General features: G+C 35.4%; 1 protein-coding gene across 2 annotated transcripts in view; it reads left to right on the top strand.

Annotated features, from left to right (window-relative positions):
* SLC25A21 (solute carrier family 25 member 21) overlaps positions 1-25211 on the top strand; it is a 227266-nt gene that overhangs the window by 36904 nt on the left and 165151 nt on the right. The window contains exon 1 of one of the 2 annotated variants that reach the window (XM_056492660.1): positions 10520-11409. The exons of the other annotated variant lie outside the window; for it this stretch is intronic. The gene's annotated coding sequence lies outside the window, so the exon portion shown is untranslated. Of the gene's footprint in view, positions 1-10519; positions 11410-25211 lie in introns of those variants that run through there. 2 annotated transcript variants of the gene reach the window in all.

Genomic DNA, 25211 nt, shown 5'->3' with positions numbered 1-25211 from the left:
ACTTGCAAGTCTTAATGGACAACAGGATAAGCAAAGTGATGGATGTGTGAGGAGGAAGAAGTGTCAAAAATAAAAGTAAGTGTTTTGAAGTCTGGGGGTTATTTTTTCTCAAAAAGGCAAAGATAATTAAATTTTGATACATTCCAGTGAAGGAAATGGATGTAACTCACAGCTGGACTGTTAACAGGGATTTTTGTTTGTTTATTGAAGAGAATGTCTTTTTTTAACTCTTCCATGGCTGGTGACAACCGCTTTCCTGAGCAACTTGCTCTACTCTTGACCACCCCTTTCAGTGAAAAAAAAAAATTCTGGTATTTAATATAAACCTCCCTTGGTGCAGTTTGAGGCTATTTCTTCTTGTTGGTTTTGCATACTCAACTCCAGACTTCTATTTCCTCACAACAGTTAAATTTGTCACTATTCTTCAAATTATTTTTTTTTAAATTGATGAATGTGCATAATTGATGAAGCTGCATAATAAAATGGAGCCAGGAACACCCTGTCAAGTCTGGTATTTACTTTAAATCCTGGCTCTGGTGGCAATAGCTGCTACCACGACTGCTGATGGTATGAAAAACCTCTTGCCTTTAATATTTTTGTCTACTTATTTATCTTCTTCATCTGCTAAACCTATTGGACACTATGTGCAGTCTAGAAAAACTATTATGACCATCTTGCAATTAACCTAATTGGTTTATAATACTACTTAAGAAAACCTGGCTTTACTATAATAGAAAACTTTAAATTCCAGCTTTCCTCCGTTAAAATTCAGAGTGACAAAAGTAATCTCTACAAACAGGTGAAGTCAGTCATTAAATGTGAAACACTTCTGGCAGCTAGGGGTAACTGATTCCAAACCCAAACAACCCTCAGTTGAGGATGCACTTGTTCATGTTAGCTGGACTTCAATGAGTCTTCTGCTGAATTGGGCTAGAAAGAGAGGGGAGGGAATTTTGGGGGGCCCACGTCTTTACCAGGGCTTCTCCTAAATGTGCATCTGTGCTGCATGGTGCTGACAGACTTTTAATCCATGGAAGGGAAATTTCCAGTCCTGACTTCATTGGCATATGGATGCCATAGCATTTCATCACAACTAGAAGAGCACCATACAGGTTTATTTCTGTGTGGGCATCAAATGGTGTTAGGGCTCTAAATAATTAGGGTTTTTGAGAAAGAGGCAGACTTCATTTCTTAGACAGTTCTAATGAATTTAATTTAATTTGTTCCATTTTCCAGCAAGCCATTTTATATGGGGGCCCATATTTATAACACACACACACACATACACATACACACAAATATATATATATATATATATATATATGTATGTATTATGTTTTGCTATCTATATATGATATAGAAAGGAGAACCAAAGAACTATACCTGTCATGTAGAAGATAGCAATGTTATGTATGTTCAGTTTTGTTGCTGCAGTGAAATGACACTGATGCACAAATGAACCCAGTGTTCTCATGTAGCTAATTTAATGACTAAGCATTGAGTCCCCTGATTTTGTTCAGCTTTCCAGCTTTTTGTCTAGGGACATTCAGCATATTGAAGATACAGGCAATTCCATTGAAGTTGTTCTGGTAATCTTGTGAGGCCAAAAAAAGGATAAGTTTCTGGTTGTTTGCTGAGTAAACATGCAGTATTTTGTACTAAAGATATGAGATGACTTTTTGCTTGAAGATATTTCTTTGCTGTAGTATTGGGGATCACAAAGGAGAATATAACTGATATAATGACAAATCATTCAGCAGAATAGGATGTTTTTTTCCTATCAGAAGTGGTAGAAAGCTTTACCTAAAAAAACTGTAAGAACTGAGAACCTGGTAGGCATCATGGAATCATATCTGAACTATTTGACCAGACAAATGGGTCATATTATGACTCATGCTTAGTCTGAGAGCTGACATTTGCCTAGTTTAGTTTGCCAGTAATTGAGGAACTTTTTCTTTGTGGGTGTGGGGGATAAAGGGGGGAAGGGAGGATGAGGGGTAAGGTGTGTATGTGTCTGTGCTCATTTGGGGTTTTTTTGTGGTTTGAGTCTTGGGGGCTTTATTTAGTAGAATCCCTGCCCATATCTTTTCTACACGTGCTGTAGAGTTTTTGTAAAATCAAGGATTTCTTGGACCATTTATTTGTACCACATCCCTGTATTGGTATGCATTTTCTCTCTAACTACACTGGCTAGAGGAATGATGTTCGTTCTCAGTTGCCAAAGCTTTTATATATGCCACATATGCAGTGGTGATACCAATATGACAAACTGCAGATTCATCTGATAAATTGTATTTACATCCACCTTTGACCACCTCACCTGCTCTCTGCCACTAATCTGTCTCCACTGGGATTGCTTCCACATTCCAAACCTTGGAGCAGCTTCAAACATCTGCTAATTTAAAACTGGAAAAAAAGAAAGAAGAAGAAGAAACAAAACAAAACAAAAAGAAAGAAATAAACCTGCCAAAGAAAAATTTCCTGCCTTTCTCCTAGACAATGAATTATTCTCTGCCTTTAAAAAATACAATGGTCTATGTTAAAAAAAACCCTGGACAACAGTCAGCTGTATCCCTGGCAAAATTTAGTACTCTACAAACCTTCATATTTTGGACAATTTTGCCTTCAGTAAGATATACAGTGTGGGGTGTCCTAAGATACTCAACTTTACCCCTGGCTGATCTTACTTATAAAATTCTGTTTGAAGACAGTGAATTTAAGTTCACATGTACAAATTTAGCCCGTGTGCCCACTGATGTTGACAGGTCTAGTGTTGGGCTGCTGTGAACTTGAGAAGTCTTCTGTTGCATATAGCTTTGTTGGATGGTCTGGCCTATGGTTACTTTGTTTTGAAATTATATTGGTCACCATTGTTAATTTGCCAAAAGGCAAAATTATTATTCAGCCTGTGAAAGACTAACGTTTAATTTTAGGAGGACACTGTATTGGCAGTGCTTGTATTTAAGCTCTGATGACTCTACCTTGTTGATGATAGACCTGTATTTAAATTTGACCTTAGACGTTTGTTTTAAAAGTACCCTCTGAAACAAGATGTTAGTTGGCTTTTGAGCAACTTTCTCTGCCTAAGTCACAGGCCATTTAGTCTCTGTTAATGGCAGATTGTGGTCTTAAGGGGAACATGAAACAAGTGGCTTCACAAAGGAGTTTGATATTTGCAACTCATTTAAAAACAGATTTTATGAACTGCTTGGTTAATGCTACTGAGGACAAAAGCTAAACACAAGACTTCTAATATGGAAAAATTAGAGCACCAGTAAATATGTGGAATGGTTTGGGATAGCTGCCTGACATCTGTGGTATGAAGAGTTGGCCAGGAAATAAGCTGCAACAGGCTGTGCTTTACAGTCTACAGTATTCTTGGCTCCATTATCTTATTCAACAATAAAAATTAATGTGCAGTATAATGTTTGATAGTCAACATTATTGTGAAAATATGATCACATGTGGAAGTATTTCATAACCATTTACAAACATCTCACTGCTTTTAAAAGTGTACTTATGCACTGGTTTACAGTATTTCTTATTGTCTAATAGGGAGTGTATTTTTAATTACCTTCTCCATATGTTCAAAGAGGGCCTTTGAAGAGGTAGCCATTTTTGTGATGCACTCAAAATGAGCAAAATACCTTGGTGTCCTGTATAAAGCTGTTAAACAGGCCCCTTGCCAGCTGAGTACATTCTTTTCAAAATTGTTACAGATACTGGGACATAGAGAAGTAAACAAAAATTAGCCACTTTAATTAATGGTAGAAATGCTCAACACGTATTTGCCAAATAGTCACTAGAGGGAAAACACATTTTTTCCACAATAAAATGTAATTATTGTGAAAAAATGCCAGACCAATAAAATTAAAAGCTGATGTGTTCTAATTGATTTGTAAGAGTACAGTGAGAAACTGTAGAAATTGCTCATCATTGCTGCTAAATATGTCTAAAATTCATAATGGAGACTGCCAATCAATGCCAGCAGTGCTTTTGAAAGGGATATTTAAGTTATGCTTTTAGAATTAGTTTCCATATATGAAAATATAAGCACTGTTTTGAAAAGACAAAACTCCCAATAAGAATTTTGTAAATCAAATATTTTTATTGTTTGCTATATAGTTGTACAAACCTTCTGTGTCATTTAAAACTTGTTTCAATGTAACAAATTTTGCTTAAGATGAATAGTCTTGCACAGGCAAATGTGAAAAACACTGTGATTAATAAATCATTTATCATCTCTTCCCTTAGAAAGAAGAGGAGGCAAATATGGAGGGAGGGATTGGAAAAAGGGAGAAAAAATAATATGAACTAATATGCAGAGGAAGCACAAAATGAGGATCTTTTTTTGTTTTTCTTTCCTTTCACTTCTGCTGATATAAGGTCACGTGGGATTTAAATATATTTTAAATCTATTTTTGTCCAGGATCAAGTTTTCCTAATGGTAACATGAGGGAGTAATTGGCATATGTCAGGTATCTTATATTTCATTCTGTGAGTATGAAAACACATATTTATCTTTTCAGTATTTGTCAATGTGTTCTGTGTTTCTCTGAAACAGTTCTCTAATCCTTGCTCTGTTTCTTTCATTAAGTAAAAAAACATCTGGAAAGGCAGCACAGAAAAGGTGTTCTGAATAATTTTAAATTGTTAGGTATGTTATATATATATGCTAACATATACATACACACACACACATATATATGGATATAATATAGACATATATGCTCATATATACAGTCATCCCAAAGATAAACATAAAACCAGCACACTACAGAGATGTGGCACTCTATAGCAGTGCAAGAATGGAATTTTTAAGTGTTTTGTTTCCCTATTTACTGTAGCTTTTGGAAACAGAACAGAAACTTCTGAAGTAACTTTCTAGAGATCAGTTGCTGGGATGTATTTTTTTCCTTTAGACTTAATGTATTTCTGCTGTTCCTGGAAATCAGGGGAGACACTTAGCTGTTTACTTAATTGTGCTTTTAACCAGCAGAAGCAAGGAGATTTCACATTCTGCACTCTGCTGTCAGCTTTAAAAACACTATTATAGGGTATCAAATTCACTGTTTCTATGGCAAATAAGGGTTACTAGTAGTGTCATATTAAAAGAAAAACAATGCCTTCAAAACTATTTTGAAAAGAAGCAACTTTTAGTAGTGATGTTGCTGCAAATAGATTTCCTGTTTGCTCTTTCTTTAGTCATTGTGTGTTGAAGTCATTTCAGTCATTTGATAGAAAAATCCCTAAAATCTTCTGAGCTGTTTTTTCCCCAGCTAATTTAATGGAAGTCATCTATAGATTATTGACCAGCTCATCCATCTTGATTCAATATATCATGTATTTGAGAATGTTTCTCAGTGCATCATCATCATAAGCATTGCATGTCTGTCACAGTGTGATCTGTCTAATCTGGATCATTTGGCTGTCAGCAGTCTTCCCCACAGGGTTTGCCCTGCTCTTGCTGTGAAAGGGCTGGCACAGTTGTAGCTTAACCTGTGTGGTAAGTGTGTGCACACTTAGCAACCTTCCTAGCAAGATTAAAGAAACTACAGCTCTGTTCAGCTGCACCTTGATGTTAAACGATACCAAAAAAATGAAGATCGTGGGCAACTGTACTCTATTGTGCATTTAGTTGTAGATTTTTGGTGTATTTCTACTCAGTTTTGTTTCTTCTGTGAGAAACACCCCACCCCCATCAAAAAAGTGGGAAAAAATGGAGTGAAAGTGCAACAGAGCAGCAAGAAGTAGGAAAAAAGGGAACGCAAATGGAAGGGGAAGAAAACCTGATTTCTTTGAATTGTTTGTTCATTTTGACTGAAATTAGAATTACAAAATTGCATTCAGTTGTCACTTTCTAAATTGCACCTCTTTTCAAATTCTGTCAATGTCTTGTGGAACAGAAAGCTGTGAAATATTTTGCTGATAAATGTTGATATAAACTGGGATACATTCAATTTTAGAATACTATTTCCAAAACATGTTGAACCCTTCATTTAATTTATTGTAACATCTTGTAAAAATAATATACTTTTTTGCTGTTTGCTTACATTGCTACCTTTCTCAAGCAGCAAATGTTGGAGGATCTGACTTTTTTTCTGCTTTGATCTCAAAGTTTAAATGCCACAGTGCTAGGGTTAGAAATACTGTGCAAAAGTCTTTACACAAATCCCATGTTTTATTACATGGAAACACAATATTCTGATTGTAGATTTTGGAAAAGCTTGGGTTTGCACATATAAATTCAGGGCCATAACTGCAGAGTCCTCCTTTATTAAGTCTGTTAATAAATATTTATGCATTTTAGCTTCATTCCACAGCCCGATGATTACTTTGCCTTGAATTTCAATAGGGCGCCAGGTAAAAAAAAAAAAAAAAAAAAAAAAAAAAAAATTTCTTTTATATAACATTTGTGGCTTTGGAAGAAGAGAATGGGGATGTTTTGACAATAAAATGTGTGGCATTTCCTGTTGGTTGAAATTTTGAGTTGCTTACTAAGGTAATATTTAATGTTATCATTGGCAAGGCAAACTTCTATAGGAAAATATCAGTGTGAATTTTACTAGTGAGATGGGAGCACAGACCATAAAAATTCTCAGTTTCCCTTTTAAAAACTTAATCCATTTGTCCAACAGGAATGAATACAGAAGGACTAGAGGTTTTGAACTTCCCTCACATCTGGGTATAGCAGTGTATTTTGACTCCAAGCACAATAAAACAATCGTACTTGCTGGTGGTATATGACATAATGACCCAAATATGTTTTTAAAAAATCATTTATTGCTGTACATAAACAGCTAAGTTAGCACAAGGGATGATAAAATAACATTGGTAATTCTTCCTTTAGCTGGGAACCATTGGTGGCCCATTAGGATTCCAGATGTAGCCATGTGTGCTTTTCCATTTGTTTTCCAATGTCTAGTGCTTGGGCCCTTGGTACCTTGGCTGTGGTTGTCAAGCATGTTGGCTTTTCAGCTTGAGGTCTTCCTGGAGAAACACACTGGCCTACCTAATAGCTATAAAGCAGCTTATTGTCTTGGGCCTAGTTTGTTGGGACTAGCTGGAGTGAGGGCAGCTTCCTGTCAAAGGTCAAACACCAGCTTGACCGAGTTTTCTATGGTAAACACTTGTAACTGGACCTCAAAAATCTAGATGTTAAAATATAAAGAGCAAGATGTTTTGAAACATTATTTAGAAGACAGCAATCTGTGACAATTCATGTCTGTTAAGGCTACATTGGATTACAGTCAGGTAGTATTATGTGGAAAATATTCTCTAATTTCTTTTGCTGTCAATTACTTAATGTACTTTAAATGGAATAATGAAAGAGGAAAAAATTACTAGAGGAAATAGCAATTATAAGCTCTCTTTGCCTAAAAGGTAAAATAAAACATTCACTTTTTTTTTTTTTTTTTTTTTTTTAATAAGTTGAGATTCACAGCTGTCTTCAGCTATATATAGTCCTGGGATGTTGATTTAAGAAAAAACAATTACCACATCACACTTACAATAGGCAAAGGCATGGGAAGAGTAGAGCTGTTCTTAAATTAGTGTGTTGGTAGTTATTTATGTGGATCCAGATTGTCAAAATCGTTGACTTGCTTAGTCCAGCTGAGTTTTCTGAGACTATTTATAGGAGTAGCTCTCATCTAGAAGCAATTGTTTGTCAGTCTGCCTCTAGCTGATTTCAGTGAGACTATTTAAATGAGCATTATTCAGTGTCATTACAGTCTACAGTAATGCAAAGGACTCTGTTGAAATAGAAGTTCAGTGACCATGTAAAAACTTATATTGTGAAAAATGTTGATTTAAAAACATCTGAGTGCTTTATTATATATGTATTTGAATAGAATTGAGTCAAAACAAAATAGCATGAACATTCCTGAACTCTTTGTGAATATATATGTGTGCCATATCCTTGTTTTCATAGGTTTATGTATTTTATATAGTCATCTACCAGTGTAAAACAAATTGATCTGATTTTTTTTTTTTGAGGTTGAAGATCATAGAACTCTAAGGTACTTTGTATCAGCTGTACTAACTGTGCTTACCTGGCATTAAGAATATTTTGATTTTCTGAGCTTTAAATCCAAGGATTTTAAATGCCCTTGGGGGAATTTCTGAAATGTGAACAGTTTTATATGTAAGCTAGGCTTAAATTTTCCATTGCAATTAAATCAAACCACCTACATCCATAATAAATGTAGGTGTCCAGCCCCACTAGTAAGTAGAGTAACACAAAACCAGGATTCATTATTCAAGATGCAAAGCACAAAGTCATTACCATGTGTCTGAGGAAATGCTGGTGGCAACCATTTATTTCCTTCTTATGTTATTTTTAAAGCCAAGCGGTGGAAATATTGTGCTTCAGGTGAGAAACTGGTTTGAGTAGTCCAGATAAAGTCATTAGGACTATTGTGTGCCTAATGTCTTTTGGAGATCAGTTTAAGAGGGTTCAGACCCAAATTAGCCATAGCCTATTCTCCCAGTATGAGGCTGTGGGCTCAATGGGATGAGAACCCAGCTGTCCACTGGTAAAGCTTCAGCAAAGACAGAATTTCTGGGGTCACAGCAAGAAGGTGGTTGCTGGTGAGTTTTTAGGACCATCCAACACAATAAGAAATGTAAATTTTGATTTTTTTTCCCTCTCTTGCTTCCAAAGTTATTCTGAGAGCAGAAAACAGCCTTACTGTTTTTTTTAAAAAAATAGGTGAATTAGTACTTAAAAATGAAAATTGAACTGGAAATGCATGGGCTGGAGGGAACATGGGTGAAAGGAAAAGAGGGTGTAGTGAAAGAGCAGTGATGTGGAAAGCCCAAGAGGATGACATTAGCCTCATCTTGTGGCACAGACATGCTACTAATCCAGAGCAGTAACTAAGTGTTAAGATCTTCTGAGCAGAACTTACTGGAGTTCCTGCTTTTAGAGCTCACCAGTACCTCTATTTTCTTTTCTGAACTCTATATATTTTCCTTAATTATCAGGTTGTTTAATTCTGTACTCATATACCATATTTATATTCCAAGTACTATGTCAAAAGAGGGTCAACTTTTAAATGGCAATACTCTCAGAATTTTATGAAGTCACTTCAGAGAGTAGAGAATTCAGAGTACAGTGGGAAGTACCAACTTTGACGTATAATGGTAACAAGGTTTGTGGGCATGTGTGGCTCTTTATTTCTACCATTAGATTCCTATAGAAGAGTGTATAGTGTGCTTTTGTACAGTGCATGTTTTTGCTTTTATCTGCTTGGACAATACTAAGAATAAAATTGTGATCAATATGGAAATCTTCCTGAAGAAATTGTTCTGTCTTATTCCGCTGCAGTCTAGCTCATTCCACAGCTTAATCACTGTAATAGTTCCTCTGGTCATTTCTGCTCTAGCATTATGTTTCTAGACATCTTTAGAACAGAACAATTTCTTTGGCATGTAAAAGACTGGAAACTGGTTAAATCCCAAGCCTTTGGCTTAGTAAATTAGAAGTCCTGCAGCTATCAGTAGAATGTTATTTGAGAAGGCATTGAGACTGCTGGGTCAGCAGATGTGTTTGAGGATAATTCCAAGCAAGTCCTTGTCAAGGTAGGCTATGACATCTGCCTGGTTAATGGCTTCTGCTCTCTCTATTACATGCATTTTAGTGTCCAGTGGCCAGTCTACAGATACAAGTGTCACATTTGGAGCTGCTTCTCGTAGGATACAAAGACATTAAATCATTTAGGAAATCCAAGGCTAGGGAAAGCCTTTGTTTTCTTTTTTTGGCATTTGCACTCTTTGGCCATCAAAGATAAACACAACTGGCCAGCAGTGCTTTAAGGATTCACATCACCCTTGACCTGTTCTGGGCTTAGTTGGAGCCAGCTGCTGTACAGCTGGGCAGTGACTTGCAGTGTGTGTCAGAACACTTGCATACTGTCACTGCTGATAGCCACATGCTGAGACACTGACAGCAGTGTTAAGATTTTTAGTATATTAGTCCAAGATTATACCCCTTTTTGAATTGTTTTCTGTAGATTCAGAAACAGGTCTTTCTAACTCTGACTGGTGAGGAGTTTTAAAGAGCTCACCTTTTCTCAGGATCCTTTTACAAAAATAAGCTTTGGAAACATTGTAGTGTTGGGCACTGTTCGGGATGTGTTGTGAAGAGGGGACTTCTCCATAGTGTGAATAAAAAAAAAAAAGCAGAGAAATCAAATATTTGATTCTGTTTGTTGTTATAGATTGTCCTCTATTTTTATCATGTCTGTCTTTAGTATGGGGCAAGAAAGAAGTTTGCAATGCATACAAAATATTAACCAATAGAAGTTGCTGGATCTTGGAGTCACTGTTTAAGAATTTGTCATTTGAAATTTCAGAGTGCATATTGTAAGACTAATTACTTTCTGACTGCAGGGGCATTTTGGTGGTGGATGAGCTCATCTTTAATTTTGTGTGTTAGTATGTGAAAGCATAATTTAATTAAGAGGAAAACATCACTGATCTTGAAATGAAAAACACCATGCAAACAGTACAAAACTAAATGTAAACTGAATGTTGTCAGGGATTAAAATAACGGTTCCTATATCTCTGACTTATTTTCTCTGTTAGGCATTTGAGTTTTAGGATCAGAGGAAACAGAAACATTCTGTGGAACTAAGTAATGACTCCTACATGAAATAGGGAAATAGTAATTAGTTTTCTTGAGGAAAAACATGTAGTGCCGGTTTTAAAGAACTACCGTTTTACTTTATTACATGTTTTGAGGAAAACAACAGTTTAATCATCTTTAAATATTTTAGGGTTTAGTATGGATGTTCTTGTTACATAAATCATGTAAGCCAGGGTTAAAATATGAAGGATCAAGTCACTGTCTGTAAATTTTCTGCATTGGGTTCTCTCCTCTGTGATAGCAATTGCAGAGAAATGGTCAATTTTGTCGTGTTGCAGAAGCAGTCATTAATTTGATATTACACCAGTCCTTATGGTTACATTATAGAACTGTCTCAGTGACTATTTAAGACTCTGTATTCCCTTGGTAGATACTGAATTAACATAGTGGAATTTTGTATTGTATATTACTTATAATGTAGAATGATCATGTTGAATATTTCTCTGTATTCCTGTGTGGAGATCAGATCCAAAACTGGCTAGATTGCATATCAGGAAGTGAAACACCCTGGATTGATGCCCTCTGTACCAGAACACAGCACACTGTGCTTTTAGGTCAGTCTGAAATTTTAAATTATAAGGGCATGCTTTATCTTTTATAGACAATTCCTGATGCTGTCTGTTTTTTTCTTTCTGTGCAGTGATGCTGTTCAGTACTGCAGAAAGGCAACCTCAGACTGAAGCTAGCCTGTACCTGCTTCTGTCAGGCAGAAGATACTGAACCAGTTCTGGATTGAGGAAAGATTTAAATCCTTTGAGGTAGATTTCTAAAGTTTCCATTTAAGGAAAAAAAAAAAAAAAAAAAAAAAAAAAAAAAAAAAAAAAAAAAAGGAGAACCAGGTTTCTCAGGTTTTCCATTTAAAAAAAGTGACTGAGCTGAGCACTACAAATATCTACTTTTTTACAGGCATCTAGTAAGCACCCACAGATAAGTTTTCACAAGATTCTTGTCTTGTGGATCACAAGATACTTGTCTGTGTGCATCAAGTATACTGTAGATTTGCATATTGGATTGAAGCCTTTATGTGGCCTGTGTGTTGCTCTGCTTAAATTTTGAAACCTGGAAAGGCTGAAACAGGAATTGATTTAGCTCTGAAAGGCAGATGCTGGTGGGCATAGAAGGAGCTTTTGGAGCATTAAGCTTAAAGATTTGTCCTCAGGGTTAGCTGTCTCCTGAACAGAGCTCCTTGGAAATGTGTGCATCAAGTTGTCCCATGTCTTATTTTAGAAGCTTGTAATCCTCTGCTAGTTGTGTTATATTTTTCATGGAAATCAATATGTTAAATTAAATCAACATTATTGAATTTAAATTCCAGTGAAAGACTTCAGTTCACTTATATTCAGACTAAGCCAAACTCAGTCTGCTGAATGACAAGGTGATCTATTCTTATCTTCTTCCATCTACACCCTCATTTTAATGGAATATTTGGGATATATTTCTATGAAGTGAAGTGCCAGAGGGAAACAGAGTATTAACATGTAATTGATAATTATAGCACCTGGTGTCATCAAGGATCCAGAGTGTGTTTAAGCATAAGATGATACATGAAATGTTAGGTAATGTGAAAATTTGCATCAAATGTTGCTCCTGAAGAATGACTTGTGGGTGCCCAAAGATTTCTTTGGGCCTACCCTTTATTTTCTAGTGAAATCAAACTGCTAAAGTTGGATGGGTTTGAACTGCATTCAGACTGAGAAGCAGCTAGAAGAGGTGTGTGGGGAAAACCTCTGAAGCTGCCTAAGTCAATAGACCTTGTTTTTAGGTGATTTGCTTCCCATCCTTCTCTAAGGGGCAAGGCTGGAGCTCTCTGTATTTCACCTGGTAGTTACCATGTGAAGTTAGTTCTGATGTTACTGTAAGGATAAAGCTGATCTTGAGATCAGCAGATAAATTGGAATTGCTGTGTTCTTCCATTTCTTTCCCTTTCAATTCTTCTCTTATTTCAAAACAAAGGGGACTTTGCTTGCTTCCAGTTGGTTTCTTCAGCAAGAAACTGCTGCTGGGGGGTTCTTGGACTTGGTGTAAGTCTTGATCCTTCCCTTAGCCAAAGTGCCTGTACTGGCTGCTATTGTATGATTATTTAAACAATGTCAGTATGAAAATTGCTCCTTGGCAAAGATTATGCAAGAAGGGATTTCAGATTGAAGTCTGCCTGTTTTGTGTTAGTATGCAGAAAGACTTGCACAGAGCCCATTCTTTATTAAAATGAATGAACACTCATTTTACTACTATTCTTGTGTCTGTCCACCCTTTTTGACAAAAAAAAAAATAGCACAGTGGTATTTTTAAAAAGTTGTTTCTGTGGCATATAGTCAGCAATTTTAACAATTTTAGATTATATATATGCACGTTTTGTTGTGGCAAAGGTTTAATTTGTATATATCTCAACTGAGAAAATAGGAAAACAAATGAAAGGTATGGTGTGGTGGGTGAAGTAAGGTTGTTCTTGAAGTGCCTGTTTGTAATTAATCTATGAAAATTCACTCTCTAAATGAAATTATTTCTCTAATAATACACTGAACTGAGTTCAGTGTTTACTTCGAGTTGACCTTAAACTACCTGAATCATCTTAAGACTCCGAGTTCTCTTTAAAGAAATATTCAGAAAGAATAAACACTTGAATTTATAATAATTTTCAAAGATTGTTTTATTGTGTATTAGAATATTTTTTGTGTTAGAATTGAAGATTCAGTCAAGCAATGTACAGTAATTGCTAGTGTCTAAAAAATTGCAGTCTGTGTCTGAGGGAGAGCCAGTTTTGTTGCTGAATTTCCAGAGCAGAAATCTTACTAAGCTGTTCACAGAATACACAGGGTTTTCCTTAATTTCTGAGACATTTTAATTGGCTGGAGACTCAGTTTTATACTTCCATGGACTTGTACATTGTTTGATGTCCAACAGGCAGATCAATAATACCACAGTAATTATGTTATTAACATAGATAATTGATTCATGTTTTTTAGGTAATAAAGGCATCTAATAACCCAGATAAAAGCAACTAATAAAACCATAGTGTAGTTTGGATTCTTAAATCAAACACTAATTGAGTGATCTCAGTTTTCATTAAACAACTGTCTACCGTGCTTTCTTAAACAAGTTTTTACCCTTTGAAAAATTAAATTTAGTGTCATCATATCTTTTGCTGCTATTGTTATGAGGAGACCTTAAAAGAAAGTTTCTCCTTGCAAGGATGTAAACAATTTTTCTGTGTGCTAACATAGACCATAGAAGTCCAGGGCTTGGCTATTAAGTCAAGATGCTTCATCACTGACTCCAAGTTTATAAAGTTGTTTTTCAGTGTATTTATGTGAAAACACAGTTTGAGTGACTATAGGTGACATATAATTTGTTTGGCATTAGATATTCTAGTTTATTTTAATAAAATTCTGTGCAATTATGCGTGAGAAGAATGAATAAATGGGCATTTAGAAAGTTTGTAGGTAAGTTTTTAGAAGGTTACATTTCTGGCTTATTTTTATACAGTGGAATTTTTGATGCTACAGTAAATTAAGAAGTTGGATGCTTTTCCTATGATATCCTATTTCACTAATACAGAATAACCTTGAGCCACAGTAGGGCAATAATTACCAAACTTAAATCAGAGACACACTCAGCCAAACAGCTGTTTTCAGTTTGCCAGGAGATCCATTTGATTTACTCTCTTGGTCAACGTTCATTACTTTATAGGACAAAATTTCACTGGAGATTTTAACCCTGAATTCCCAATCTTGTTTGTTGCCTGCTGTAAAATTGCATAGTTTAAATGTCATGGCCACTCAACATGTGGGGGAGCTACTGTTGTGTTTTACATTGATCCCAGTTTTCTTAACAAGTGGTTTCAAATACTAAAGGGTGCAGGTAGAATTCAGCCCCAGACATATTTCCAGATGACCTTTATATTCTGTGGGAAAAGAGGGGGAAAGATGTTGTGTAAGGCCACTGTCCTGCACTTTGATGGTTTGTCAGCTAGCATGGTGGATCCCACAGTTGTGAATATTTGGCAAACAAAGTGTTTGTTACACAAATTGTCACTGGTTTAGTATATTTTACAAGGTTAGCACATCTCTACCATCTCACACCAAATTTTCAATATTTCCCAGGTTTTGTTGCTTTGAAGTTTGAAACCTAATGCTGGCCCCTATCTAGCAGTGAAATCAACTAGTCTTAACCATGCTTCTATTTCAACAACTGTGGTTGTGTTTTACAGGGCTCCTATAACTGCAACATCAGTGATGATATGGTGATTGTCTCAAGCTATCTTAGTGGCATTAGAGGTTACTTAAAGGAGAATGCAGGCATAAAATGTGGGGGGTTTTTTTGTATATTGCAGAAGTTTTCTTATAGTTATTCTGCTATTGCTGGCTCTCTGGATTTTTTATGCTGTTACACATGATGAACATAGTTGTAAATTTTGGAAAATGACTGAATTTGTACATGAAAGTGAAACAGCTGGTAAAATACAGAAATTTCTGATATATTTATTTGCAGCAGCAGTTCTGTTATTGCAGTATGGTTTTGTTCATGGTAGTTCAAAAAACAGGCATGGGAAAAGGAAATTTTTAAATGTATCTCATATTTTTAGAAGTAGTTTAAAACTTGTCTTTGTATTAAATTGTTGGTTTTTTTAAAATTTCACTAATAGCATTTCCTGCCTTTTCTGTATATGTTTTTCCATTTAGAAAAAAGAGTGCTATACCTCATTAATCAGGTTCTTCATTAAGCATACTCAGCAATTTTGTATTTGTCCCTTACCCGCAAGTAAACACCTTTAAAAATGGGAATTACAAAAGCTGCATCTTTTGTGGTGAATGCTTATCAGTTGTGAAACAAAAAAAATAATACTATAGTTTTTTGCATTTTGGCCTTTTTTTGTCTTCAGATCACTTTGCAGCAAATAATTACATATTTTCCTGCTCTTAGCAGAATTTTAATTGCATCTCCTACACATCAAATGAAAACATTAGTTGGGCAGCTCAAGGTTATCAAGGTAGCTACATCGTAACTTCAATCAATGTCAATTAGTTTTGTAGAAAATAGGAGTGTGTTCTGACTGCACAACAGCCAGCTCATTTCATCTTCAGTGTCAGTGGGTGTCTCTGGGTTTTTTCTTGATAGAAAAAGCACCACTCTGTTATCCCAACAAGAGGAGAAACGGTTTGGAGCAGAGCTAAAAAGTCCAGAATGGGTAAAGGCAGGCAGGTAGCTGAGCCCAGTGAAGAGATCTACAGTGTCTTGGAGCCAGGGTTTCACCAAGCACATGCTCACTTCCATTGCACTGACTGGCTGTTGGGCTCTGGGTGATCCTGTTGTGTTTCTCATAACCACTGTGTGTGTTGTGCCCTGCTTTTCCTGTGTAGCTATGGCAGCAAAAGGCTGAAAGGCTCTAAAATATTATAAATGGATTTACCAGGGTATCTTTATGCTTTTGAGGAAGGTAAATGATCTCTAGAACCTGGAAATTATTCTTTCTGGAGGATTAATTCTCTAGAAAAGCATCTCTATAGGGTGCTTATTCATCAGAAAGGCTTTTGTGCAAAGTCTTCATCTTATGCTGTTTATGTTGTTGATGCTGTTGCTCATAAATTACAAATAAATACACAAAAGAGAAATTACCTGTATAGTTAAAACTTTATAGCACCCAATATCACTGCTGTGATAAATCCATGTATGTGCCAAATGATAGAAACAATGTATATTGACTGCAGTTGTACAGTGTATTTATAGATATCTTGACAATGCTGTCCAAGACATCTTCTTGTTAACTTGTTGTTGTGAAGACCAGTTCTTTCAAACATAACTAAAGCAAAAATTATATGTTGATGTTCAAGCAAATGATGAATAAAGATAAGCTACTGTAAATGGCTATTTCCTATCTTTATTTATGCATTCAACCCTGATAAAATTGTCCTTTCACTAAATTAAAAGGAAATAGGCTATTGATCCTTTGGCTCCGAAAACCCGTCATCCTTCTGAATGTAAAATGGATTTCAATAAAAAAAGTCTTGAGCTGGTTAGTGAAAAGAGCAGCTGCTCTTCTCTGGCACTCTGCAACTTTTTTTGCATGCAAACAGAATGGTGTGATACAGGGACACCGTTTGTTCTACTACTTTGTTATTTGTGTATCAGTCAAGGTTGGGAGATTTTTTTGAGTGCTTTTACTTTCTTCAATTACATGATGAACTGCAGAAAATAGCTCTGATTTTGATCTAAGTCCCTAACTTTAATTCCTTACATCTGTAAAAGGACCTTAGGTGAAAAGAGAGTGTGATCTTCCCCTGGTGCTTATTCTTAGGCTCCCCTGAAGCCCTAGACTATTTCAGATCCCTCAGCTAACTTGTGTATGCCAAGAGGAAGCCTAAACTTGGTGGGTTTTTAAATCTTGTCCTCTGAAATCCCTTTCCATTCTTTCTGCCTGCAGTTTATCACTCTGCAGTTGTCTCAGCCAGGATCTGAGGGTTCTTAGTTTCCCATATGGGGTCTTTTATTGCACAAACAGCCCCCAAAACAAACAAACAAGTAAATCTTGTCCTGTTTTTACTTAGTTGATACCTATGTTTTAGAGTTTCTGTCTTTGCCTAGAGCCAGGAAGGAAAAAAGCCAGGACACTTTTGGAACCCAGAGTGCTAAAGAGGAAATTTTTATAAGCATGGACTGTGCTTTTGGTAATTGTTTTTGCATTAAAAGTTGTAAAACCTTTGGTCAGATACTTAGAAGACACAGAAATCTCCTTTTCAGAGAGATGTGAACACACTCTGCTGGTGCTAGAGAATTGCCTACAGGAAGAAAGAGTTATTTTCATATTTTTTCAATCATAGAAGAGTGATATTCTTGCATACTTTCATCCCTGGCAGAAAAACCTGTACATATTTAGCCAACACACTGCATAATCTCACTTTATGAGATGTGAGGCAGGTGCAGACTTTGCCAGTTGTTCACCTTACTTAAGGTGATAGATGAAACAAATGCTGTCTGGAGCATACTAAATAAAAACAAAACCAAAAATTCAATGTGGAAAAGTCAGAGAGTGAGCTTCTTTGTGGAACCATCCACAGTGGTGACTGAGCATTCTTTTGGCTCTTAGTCCTAGGGCAGAAAAAGAGAAGACAAACATTTCTGTTGTCACAGCTGAGCCCACTGATAGGAAGTTATTTGGTTAGTGGAAATGTAATTTGTCTTTGTTTCTTAGTGACAACTCCGTGCTAGACCTACTTTATGATCCTCAGGAGCTGTGTAATGTTGTGTTCAAGTGATTTATTTGCTAAGTTAAGCATGGTTAAATTTGTCTCTGCAGCAGTGATACTGATACTTTGTGAAAATTACCGGCTAAGGTATTGCCATACTCATAACTAAGCTTAGAAAGCTTTTGAGAGAGAGTGGAGAGGAAGAATAGAAAACACTTATAAAAAATCCTTAGAATGGAAAATCCTTACTTAAACTTCTTAATTATGCCATGTGAAGATAGGACATTGGTAGATTGTTAAATAATTAGGGAATATTCAGGAAAACTACAAAATTAGTCCATGTATTAATTTGCAGGTTCCCTGGAAATGTACTGAACTGAGATGATGACTCCATTTCAGAGAAGGAAGTCTGTTCTTCTGAGCAGTAAATGCTGAGAAATACTCCCTGAGCTTCTACTTGACTGATATTGTCAGTCATTGATATTGTAGAGATTTGTTTTGTTGGCTGTTATGAATATAGGGAGAGAAAGAAATAAAGACTTTGGATGATTTTTTAATTTTCCCATTCAAGTTGTTTATTCCAGTTTTCCTGTCTGATATAAATTTATTTGTATAATTTTACAAATACGAATTTTACTAATACTTTGTATTTGTTTCATAATACAAAGATGGCAAATGCCATAATAGTCAGAGGTATGTGCTCTCCTGCATGTTACTTGCAGCAGAATACACAAAAGTACTCTTCATCAAAGAGACTGTGAACCAGTCAATCCCCTGTGCATTTGACAGGAACCTTGGAGCCTCTTCCATGCGAAAAATCAGGAGTGGGGTGTGGAGAAGGCTACAGCAGGAGAATAAATACAGATGTCTGATAAGGAGGGAAGAATTAAACTTCACATGAATGATGTTCTAATGATGATTGCTGATCCCTTTACTTCAGTGTGCCTCATGCCTTATGAACTAAATGATGGTATTCAGAGGAGACTCAGGCTTAAGAGTCAATTATATCAAATCCAGAGTAATAGCACTTGGAATGAACAAAAGATACTCAAAAGGCAGTACAAGAAATATTTAGATTCCACTGGCTAGAAACCACGATAAACTTCTTAGGGATCCCCATTAATTCCCATCTGGAAAACGTCTGCAAGAAGATGGAAAACCATTGAATAAAATAAATAAGTTACCGTTATCGTAATTTGAATAGCACAAATTTTTTTAAAAAAACAGAAGGCAACAAAATTCTTCTCTAAACAGTAACAGTTTCCTTAACTAATTGAAATACAATAATTAAATATATAATTAAATGCAACTAATAAAATATACAGCTAATTAAAATATGCAGCCATATTTTGGAAAATTCTGACACCTACTGCAGAATTACATGCCATTGGAGGGAAAAAAAAAAGACTCAAACAAACCTAAAATTGTAATTTACACATCAGTGGAACTTTATGTGCTTGGGTACTTTCAAGTGTTTTACAGGAAGTGTAAAATTCAATTGACCCTATTCAGAAGCAATATCCAAAACCCATTACCTGTTTATGAAAGCTTTAAAAATCTCAGAATTATTTTAAAATAAAATTAATGATGTTGATTTTTCTTCACTTTAAATAGTTCTATCTACTCGAGAATGCAAAATTCTCTACTTTTTGCTACAGTATGATAAAAATGTACATGAATGTTGGATGTTTTAAGAATAAACCTGCTACTGAGATCTGGAGCATAAATGGAGTGAAGCTTTTCTAAAATATGTGAAAATTTTGAATAATAACTAAAATAGAAGCAAAATATAGCTTTTTATTTATATTTTAGGAGTTTTAACAGAAGAACAAAGTAAGTTTTATGGTTAGTGGGAGAATTCCAGGTAATGGAACATAAAGAAGGCAAACACTTCTAGTCAGTAGGTAGCTTTGCTTTTAAAATCTTGTCACAGAACTCTCTCTAAGAATGGGAAATTTCTGTGAATTCATTTTGTAAGTTTGTACAACCAAATATGGAAGGCTTATATTCATAAGGCTGTAACTTTATCATTGTCATGAAACTTTTAGGTAGGGAATATTTCCTAGATAACTACCTGTTATAGAATGCCAGAAGTTTTACTTAGGTGTAAGTGTATGTTGGGAAAACTTAGGGTTACTTTTTTTTCATCTTCATATTAAACACAGTGCAGCTATAATTGATTTAAGAGAAAAGAAGATGTTTTTGGAGGAGCATATTTTCTTCCTTAAATGCCCATATTTAATTATAATATCTGCTATTGTTATGAGTTGCTTTTAGAAAGTCAAAATTCTTTTCTTCTAGGACTGCTCCTAGTGTAAGAAACACTTTAATTTTCTCTGTAGTACTCAACTAGAATTTATTTTTGTAGATGAGCAGTTTTCTTATATTTTCTTCACAAATAATCAACAAATGTAATAGATTATCAGCTTTATTGAATAAAAGATCAATGGCATTTCCATTTGATAAGTCTTGTATAAAGTATATGAATCATTGGCTACAATTTAAAATTATTTATTTATACACATTTGTAAAAGCCTGTGTGCATATATAGCACACAATGTGGATAGTGAATAAGGATATGGATGACCTCAAGAAATGTCTGATTTAACAAATGTATATCTTTAAATTGGAAATCTAATTATTTGCCTTAGATTTGCACTGCTCAGGAACTTAATGCAAGACTGTGTTAAATAAACTTATTATTTCCGTTTTTCATTTAACCTGTGGGTTATAGTATGACCAATCTGTTTTATATCCTCAATCAACAGATGATTGTATTTGGTAATAATTTATCAAGAATAAAAATCTGTTTTTGAAACTAATCACCTCATGTTAGGTCTGCCCTTTTTCAGAACCACCATCTGACATTCATTTCGTCTGCAAGACAAACATACTGATGAAAATGCATCTACCACAGGATATAGCTAGTGGAATGAAGCAGTTCTACTCTCTGTATATATTTAGAATATTTTGTTTTCTCAACAGATGGACCAAATTTGAGTATTAAAAGGAAAAAAAAATTCAATTTTACATAGAACATAAACAATTTTTAAGAAGTATGTTTTGCATTTCTGATTAGTTTCTAGCAAAGCATCCCATGGAATTTGAGGGTCAGCTTGGGCCATATCAGGGAAAAAATATTTAAAAGGTTAATTTAACTGTTTTCTGTGTTTGCCATGAGAAGGCTGTATCTGGAGGTCAGAGACTTCTGAGCAAGTCTTTGAATTCGGCCTACCCAGTTTCTATTCCAGCATTTTCTTTTGGGTGTTCTCCATGGTCTCTGAAGTGGCTGCTTTTTGAAGACATTGAAAGCACACATGAATTCATGCACTGTCCTCTGACTTCTGCCCCTCTCTGCTCAGACTTCTGGCCATTGCCTAACCTAATGTATTCTTTTTTTTAAGCTGCTGCTGTCTTTTGATTATTTTTGGGACTTTCCTAATCAAAGCTTCCCATAACACTAAAATATAGTCTTGATCAAGGCATCATGAAAGGCCAGTGCATGGAGTACTTGGAATATGGAGCAGAGATTTATACTCAGTATTCAGTAGTTCTGTGACATTAACTTCTGTCTGAACTGGGAATACCAAGCTCATTTTAATTTGCAGTGCCAGCTAGATTTAGACTTTTTGACCCTACTGAAACCCTACTCAGGTTTTTATAGTGCAAAAACTTATTAAATTTTAAAGTAAATCTCAAAAGAGGCAATAAACTGCTACAAAGTCATGAAATTATTTTATTATTTTTAATTTTTAAGAACTGCACGTACTGCAGCTGGAATTCTTCCAGTGTTCATTCTTCCCCAACTGCTTTATTAAAATAAATCCAAACACTTTCCCAAGGAAGTTATAAGTTGTTAGCAGAATAAGGAAGTTAGGAATTTTATGATGTCGAGTTGGTGTGATAGAGTATTTTTTATACTGCTTTTTAGCAAGCAGCTATCAATGTGATTTGAGATCACAACAATAAGCAGTATTTACAATTCCAAGTAATGTATTCTGGAGTTAGTATTTTACCTATAGATGAACTATTTTTATTCTACACATTCATTTTATTTTTAGGAAATAATTTTTTAATAGACTTCAACTCAGGGACCTTTCCATTCCACTATAACTCTCACCCTTCCTCCACCCTAATTTTGCTGGTGTCTTGGCCACCATGACAACAGGGATTTTATCTGACAAAAAGTTAAAAAGCTTTGGAAAACAAAGAGGCTAAAAAATTAAATACAGCTGTTTGCACACAAATATAAACCAGAAGGCCTCAAATCCTTTCTACTGATTGGCTGGATTACTTGAAATGTGGCTCATTGTTTCATAATAATCAGCAGTTATTTTTCCCTATTAAAATGTAGACTGGCAAAGTATTGGAAACAGCTTTCCCAATCCATTTCTATGAGGAACTGGGAATATAAAACATCCCAGTAATTTTTACTGCTTATATGTTAAGGGACCCACCAAAACAAAACTGCCTAGGTTCAAAATCCATTTTATATATGCATGCATATTAAAAATGGTTTTATATACTATTTTTCAATACTCAGGAGTCTTTTACAGAGTAGCATTCATCATTTTTGGTGGTGCTGTGAGTAGGCAAATGTGGCATCTGCCATAAGTTCAGTTGTAGCACTCTTACATCAACACATTAGGTGCGTTGATCCTGTCCTATTGAGAAAGGAAATGTTGGCCAGGATTCTGGAGTTACACCCAAGCTTTAAAGAAGAATGATGGGAGATCAATTTCCAGTTGGATGCCAACCAAAGACAGGCAGGGATTTACAGCTCATTCATTTATCACATCACAGCAGGCTCAAGTCTACTGTCAAGGTTCACATGCCCAGTATGGTTTTAATTTTTGCTGTGCATCAGTACTTCACCTCTACTTACACATAATGACATAAAATGCTTATGGTGTTGTTCTCATGTTAATTTCAAATAATAATACTGTAGTATCAGGGTATAGGAATAAATAAATAAAGGAATGGAATAAGGCTACAGTATAAAACAGTGATAGCACAAATTCTGACCTACAATGTTGGCAGCAATGTGAGGATCTATATCCACCTGCTCGCTAGCAAGAAGAAAGATTCTTCATTTGTAGTAAATACTCAACTGCAAATACAGCAGAATTATGCAAATTTTTGAGAAAAGGCAGATGATTTTTTTTCTTTGCTGCTGAGGTCCCTTGGGTGTGAGTATAAGCAAGAAGACAATGAGATCCTGCAATTCTTGTTTTTTTGGATATTCTTCATACTGGAAAACAGTGAAAGGCTGGCAGCTTGAGTAGTAGTGTCTTTATCAGTATAAGTTAATGGAATTGTTTCTCTTAGTTTTCAGCAATACTTTTTTAAAAATATATTTCAATCTTGACTTGAAAAGTTAGTTAATATAGACCTTTTGAAATAGGTCCTCACCAGCATCTTCTTGGTTTCAGTATAATAATTTATGTGGGGATACCTTGTGTTTCTCTCTTGCTTCTTTCCTTCAGACCTGTAAAACAAAAAATGGACATCGAGAAAAGGTAAGGAGAAAAATTAAAAACTCATTACTCTCAAAATTTTTCTTCCAAATATAAAAGAAAATATTCTGATTTAGAAATGTTCTGCATGAGAGTCAGTTTTCTTGCAGTTCTACATTGGTTCTTCAAATTCTTTAATTCCTAAGAAGTTTCTTGAATAAATGTTTTCTTCAAAAACATCAGATTAAAATAGAGTTTTCCTCTTTTCTAGATTTTTGTTTTGGAGGTCATATTTGTAGTTAATCCACAGGAAATTAATTGTTACTAAAGAAGGAACAGTTCAGTTTTATTGAATGAGAATAAAAAGGTGGAAAAACAACCATTGTTTCTCCTTACCTTCCAAATTTCTCACTGGGAGAGCAGAGTCTTGAGAAATTTTGTATGTAAAATTATTTCACTTTAGTCATACTTTTTTTGGGAATGAATGTTCCTACAGAAGCAGAACTGTATTCATTTGTAGTTATCACAAGAATTTAAAGTATATATTAAAAAAAGAATATACATGTGGTAGATTTGTATACATGTATGTATGATTCTTGCTAATGAAGTATTGATTTCAAATAGAAAATAGAACCAAAACATCAACAATGAATGGTTTTGGTGGTTCTGTTTGCTTTAGTTCTATTGCTCTTTATCTGGCTGTCTTGATGAGGTTAATATAATTTTACATTCAGTGGCCAATTCTACATTTTGAAGTTTTCACACATGGTTTGAGTTTCTAGAGGTTTCCTTAATTTTATCCATGCATAAATTCAGTGTCTAGTCTAAGCTGGTTATCTAAGCTTCCTGTATTAAACTGCACAGTGAGAGGCATCTTGTGCAAAACTGTCCTAAGATTGGTATCTAAAGTGAGGGATTATGTTCTCCCATGAAACTTTTATCTGTCCTGGTTTAGTGGGAAATTGTTTCCTTAGACTAGTTGCCTGACTTTTTGCCTAAGGTGGTAGATGAGATGAATGCCACCCCACATGATAAATAACGTAGTTTTGAGGCTTCCTCAGTGCAAGGGCACTAGGGTAGTGATTTTGGAGTGTCTTACACACTTAAGTAGCTCCATTAGCCCTGTTAAGCTTCTCATTCTTTTAAAGATAAACACAGGAATAAATCCATGCTGGATGGACCCAAACCACTCAGTAAGTTGACTTCTGTTGCTACAGAGTAATTTTGGAGCGCTTTACTGTGTACACATTCAGTTCTCGATATATCATATCAGACTCTTGGGAGAAGCAAGTGTAAGTGTGGTGTATTCCTTGGTACTGCTCCATGGGTTTCTTGAAACCAGTGTACAGAGTGAGGAGCTTAGTGATCCTCAATTTTAATTCTAGCTCAGATTCCAAAAGCTCAGTGTTAACAACTTATTATTACTGCTTTACAGTTTAGCCTTCTGTCAATAGTTTGGCCTGCAAATCAAACAAGCATGTCTTTCTAGGGCTAGGCATGGATACAAAGGCAGTTACCATGGTTCAGCTGATGCATGTGAACAGTTGAACTGAGATAACTGGATTCTGTGGCTGTGCCCTTTTTATTTCTCTAGGAAAGTCATATAGCGTCTCTGGTTCTGCCTTGCTTAGAGCCAAAAGAAATAGAGGTAGAGACTGAGACAGACTAGAAATCATAATCTTGGCAGTGCACTGAAATTCATCTATTTAAGCACAAGCATACTATGTCACAGTTGCTCCCAACATAATTTGAGGCAGATGCCCTCAGTCTGTCCTTCTCCAAACTGAGTTTACAGTTCCTATCACTATTTCCAGCTGTAGGAGAGGCAAGAAGTCTGAAAGCTTCAGTATTCCCCATTTTCATAGAAATGTAGGTGAAAACCTCACTTATCTCTGGGAAACAGTGTATTTAGCTGTATTTGCC

Source organism: Oenanthe melanoleuca, chromosome 5 (assembly GCF_029582105.1).
Source record: "Oenanthe melanoleuca isolate GR-GAL-2019-014 chromosome 5, OMel1.0, whole genome shotgun sequence".
Classification (NCBI taxonomy): Eukaryota; Metazoa; Chordata; class Aves; order Passeriformes; family Muscicapidae; genus Oenanthe; species Oenanthe melanoleuca.
The sequence above is the reverse complement of the archived record's forward strand: the minus strand, read 5'-3'. Positions and strand labels throughout refer to the sequence as shown.